The sequence below is a fragment of the Protomyctophum bolini genome (assembly GCF_963924005.1).
Source record: "Protomyctophum bolini genome assembly, chromosome: 19".
Taxonomy (NCBI): domain Eukaryota; kingdom Metazoa; phylum Chordata; class Actinopteri; order Myctophiformes; family Myctophidae; genus Protomyctophum; species Protomyctophum bolini.
The window spans coordinates 38594760-38599759 of record NC_137880.1 but is presented as its reverse complement, the minus strand read 5'-3'; the positions used below and the strand labels follow the sequence as shown (position 1 = coordinate 38599759).

The 5000-nt window shown below is 43.7% G+C and overlaps 1 protein-coding gene across 4 annotated transcripts in view; it reads right to left on the bottom strand.

Moving 5' to 3' along the window:
* Positions 1-4994, bottom strand: part of scara5 (scavenger receptor class A, member 5 (putative)) — a 102946-nt gene extending 97952 nt beyond the window's left edge. For all 4 annotated transcript variants that reach the window (XR_013965888.1, XM_080791017.1, XM_080791016.1 and 1 more), the window contains exon 1: positions 4775-4994. The gene's annotated coding sequence lies outside the window, so the exon portion shown is untranslated. The remainder of the gene's footprint in view (positions 1-4774) is intronic.
* Between the last annotated feature and the right edge of the window lie 6 nt (positions 4995-5000).

The following is a 5000-nucleotide window of genomic DNA, read 5'->3' as shown; positions in this document are numbered from 1 at the left end:
TGTGTGTGTCAGTGAAATGCAACAGTGTGTTTGACAAACCTTTTAAAAAGCGCTCAATCTGAGCTTTCTCAATAAGCTTTCAGTGAGGAGTGGGGGGACGTGTGTGTGTGTGTGTGTGTGTGTGTGTGTGTGTGTGTGTGTGTGTGTGTGTGTGTGTGTGTGTGTGTGTGTGTGTGTGTGTGTGTGTGTGTACGTGTGCTCTGTGCTGTCAGGTTGACATTCTGGCTCGGTGAAGCAACGACGATTAGGGCTGCTAAGAGACAAACCATGCCCCATCCTCATGTCTCTGTACACACGTGCACTCTCACTGTGTGTGTGTGTGTGTGTGTGTGTGTGTGTGTGTGTGTGTGTGTGTGTGTGTGTGTGTGTGTGTGTGTGTGTGTGTGTGTGTGTGTGTGACTGTGTGTGTGTGTGTGTGTGTCCTCAGTCTAATGCAATAGAACTGCGATCCATCAGACACCGTGCCGACCTCTGGCGACCTCTTGTCAGGCAGACGGTGGGAAAGCAAAGCAGTCTGGGACCAGGAGGCCAGCCAGGGTCATCCTGGTGATGGTTTATCACATCATGTGCTTCCATAGAGACATGCATACATACATATATATATGTATATGTTACAGTGGTTCAGCGGTAGAGTGGCCGGACGGTAACCGCTAGGTTGCCAGTTCGAGCCCTGTGGGCTCCCCCAGAGTTAGTGTCCTTGAGCAAGACACTGAACCCCTGATTGCTCCTGATGTGCTGGTCGGTGCCTTGCATGGTTTCCGCCGCCATTGGTGTGTGAATGTGTGTGTGAATGGGTGAATGTAATGCACAATCTATGTAAAGGTGAATGGGTGAACAATCTATGTAAAGCGCCTTGGATAAAGGCACTATATACTGTAAATGCAAATAATATGTGTAGCACCCAGTCGTGGTATAAAGATCTGTGTTGTTAAAATGTATTCAGGATCTCAATGTGTCACATTGCAGTGAGCCACACACACACCTTCTGAAAGGTCACGTGCAGATAGAGAAGTCCAGGCTGTGAAACCAGTCTCCAGGTGACACCACCATAAAGTTAATTAAGGCAATGAGGCTGAACTCACACACATACTGTATATCCTGAACAGAGGGCTAATGAGGCTGAACTCACACACATACTGAGGCCTGAACTTGACAATGAGCAGTATTAGGTCTGGATTTACTGACCGTGAACTTTGCTTTGGGGTGGGGGGGGCGGGACAGAGACAGACACAGACACAGACACAGACACACAGACACAGACGGACGAGTTACAGTAGGTTAAACAAGTTAAACCATGGCTATGACGATAAAGCCCTGTTTGTCTTTGCCAGGGGAATTCAGAGTAGAAACTAGAAACCTTGTAAAACTGTACAACATACACAAGAGATGACATCGTCAGGAGAGAGAGAGGGAGAGGGAGAGAGAGAGGGAGAGAGAGAGAGAGAGGGAGAGAGGGAGGGAGAGAGAGAGAGAGGGAGAGGGAGAGAGAGGGAGCGAGAGGGAGAGGGAGAGAGAGAGAAAGAGAGGGAGGGAGCGAGAGAGGGAGAGAGAGAGAGAGAGAGAGAGAGAGAGAGAGAGAGAGAGAGAGAGAGAGGGAGAGAGAGAAAGAGAGGGAGCGAGAGAGAGAAAGAGAGGGAGCGAGAGAGAATAATTGTGTCATTTCGCCTGAGCACCTCTCCCTGCTCTGACCACCAGTGCAGGGGTCAGGGGTCGGCAACCTTTGGCACCAGTGCCAACATTGGCACAAAGAACACTGGCATAAGTGAGAGAGAGAGAGAGAGAGAGAGAGAGAGAAAGAGAGAGAGAGAGAGAGAGAGAGAGAGAGAGAGAGAGAGAGAGGTTTGGTTTGATGTAAATCACATCCTGCACATAATTCTACATTCATTAAAACACTGAACTCTGACAGAGGGGAGGGACTCAGTAGTCTAGGGTGCGTTGGCACATTGACTCTCTAGAAAATAAAAAACATGGCACTTCATTTAAAAAAAAGGTTGCAGATCGACCCCTGTGCACTATAGTGACTATACATCAGTGTGTGTGGGGTCTGGCTTTCTCTCCGCACACGCACACGCACATGCACACACACATCAGGGTGAGGTCTATGTATAGGACAGACATCCCACCCACCCACCCATCCATCCATCCATCCATCCATCCATCCATGCATGCTTTGACCCATTTCTCAGCGGATGCATCACATAGTTCATTCATGAACGCCTGAACATAATAATTAAGCATGGGTTAACGTGTTTAACCATCATGTCATGCTTTAGCTATTGAAAAAATAGCAGATCTACAAGCTCGTAGCGCGCCACCGAGTGGCGCGCTACGAGCTTGTAGGTCTGCTATTTTCATTTAGAGAGCATCGTTTCCTATATTATGCGTTTACAACAACAACATAGAACATGCAGAGCTGCGAGCAGAGCAGCTGGTCTGAGGTCAGCTGTGTTGCTACAGTACTGCTCTGCCCTGAACGGCTGCCAGGGCCTAATAATCGCCATAAATCATAACAGATGTGCACATTCATCCGTCACTGTGCACCACATTTAACACATTTTGGGGCGGGGCGGAGGGGGGGAAACCCCCTTTGGGTGTTTTTTTTAACCCATTCAGACCTATACCATAGATTCTACAACATCTTATAGAATCTACACACGATCTACATCTGTATACGATTATTTAGAAGACATCAGATGTCTTCTAAAACCTGAGAGTTTTCTGAAAAACCCTATGTTTCCATTTTCATGTCAAGGACCCCCAGAATTATATGTAATTGGCCATCTGAAAATATGTTGTTCCAGGGACCCCCCGAGCCAGAAGCAAAGAGTTGAGTTAAAAACGTTCGCTCTGAAAGAATATATATTCAAAGGTTTGCGCCACATTTTCACGATTTTTCAAAAATATAGCAGATCTACAAGCTCATAGCGGCAGCACTATGAGCTTGTAGATCTGCTATTTTTCAATAGCTAAAGTGTGACATAATGTAAAAAAAAAAACCCAAAAGGGGTTCCCGTCCAAAATGGCTTAAAGCACCTTGTTATACTTTAGCTATTGAAAAATATCAGATCTACAGCAGCGGCACAGAGTGCTGCTATGAGCTTGTAGATCTGCTATTTATTTTCCTTTTTTCGTGGAAATGTGCCTCAGATCTTTGAATATATATATTATTACAGAGTGTGACGTTTTTAACTGAAATCTTTGCTTCTGTTGAGGTCCCAGCCAGATCATTCTGGGGGTCCGACCTTGACATGAAATATTGAGCACCACTGATATTAATATAAACATGAGGTATTTCAGAAAACTGTCAGGATTCATAAGACATTTTCTAAATGTTTCGACGTCAGGTCTTAAAACAAGTAGCCAAGGATGAAGCACATTGATTGATGTATTGATTGATTGAAGTATTTACTAACAGTTTGCAGAATTACACATTTCAAGCACAACTCAATACACAAAGACTGTGTCGACTGTGATTGGACGACACCATAAAGCATTGCACTTGTTTACAAGAGGGTCCACCATGTTCAATTCATCATAACATTTAGACTAGAGACAAACAAATATACACTTCATCATAAAAGGAGGGAAAAACATATATGCAGTGAGGGGGAAAAGTGGTGGGTGGCGGTGGGGGGGATTCAGATTTTACGGGGGCCAGACTTGAATTGCAGCCGTCCGTATAGGTGCCCTTTGAGAGCGGTTTTGAAGGAGTCTAGGGATTTGCATGTCTTAATGACTGTTGGTAGGGCGTTCCACATAGGAGCGAAATGAATGTAGTCCCTTGTTTGTGCCGAATCTGGGTTGTACATGGTCCGTTGCACTCCCTCTGGTGTTGCGAGTTCAGTTGTGACCATCTTTTGTTGATAATATAGTTTATCTTAGAAACAGCCAAACAGGGTCATGATGAATCCGATGTGAATTAAACTGTTGTCTATCTTGTTCACTGTAGCAATATTCTCTGACAGTATAGCTTTTGAGTGTATACTCTAATATAAACTATAGGTCAGTGGGTTTTCTAAATGATGGAGAGTTGGTGGTAACCAAATGGACCCTTATTATAGAATATGCAAGTTAAATCTAACTTTTACACTCTCCAGAATCTAACTTTCACAAGAGTTAGATTATTGTTAAACATCTGCATTACTTAATACACAAGATGTCTATACACTATTAGAGAATGAAGATTGTTATATATATTTTGTTTGATCAACCTGTCATCTCTAGGCTACTATGGTACCACGTGATCGTACACAATATCGTATTCAAAAACAATATTCTTTAGTTTTGGGTCTGAGAGGCTAAATGTCATCAAAGGTATTGGCCCGTGGCTCAAATGCGGATAAATATGAAAAAGCTAGGTTGCAAGCCACTGGACTATATGTCCTGATGTAAAACATGATGTTTATGGTCATGGATATATAGCTGCTAAAGTTGTCAAATTGAAATATAACTCTGGGATATAATCATAATTCAGACGTATTCAATTAATAAATCATATCATAATAAATGATGCAGCATAACCATAATCGATGATAGATATAGCGTCGATGATGACAGACAGACACCTGATGAATTGAATAGGGTGGACCCAGCTGATGTAAACAAGTGTTTAAACGCTTTTATCGGTGTGTCGTCCACTCCACAGTAACAGTCTTTGTGAAGAGTTAGTTAAGTGTGCTTTCATGATGTAAAAATGCAGCCATGCTTAGTGCAAACCGTTAATAAATAAATACTTGAATCAATCCAAACAGTTTGTTTGCAGCTTAAATCTTACCCCGTGGTGTCGCTTCGGTTCGGTTGTCGCAGAATGACTCACAGGTGCAGCAGCTGTCTCATAATTCTCAACAAAAAGCCGCGTCTCTCTTCGCAGCAAAAAACGCCAACAAACTCCCTGCAAAAATGTCACAAACAGACCCAGTGAGCTGCTATATCTCTATGATACGTCCTTAAACCGTCTAGAAGTCCTTAAACTGTCTTGAAGTCCTTAAACTGCATGGATC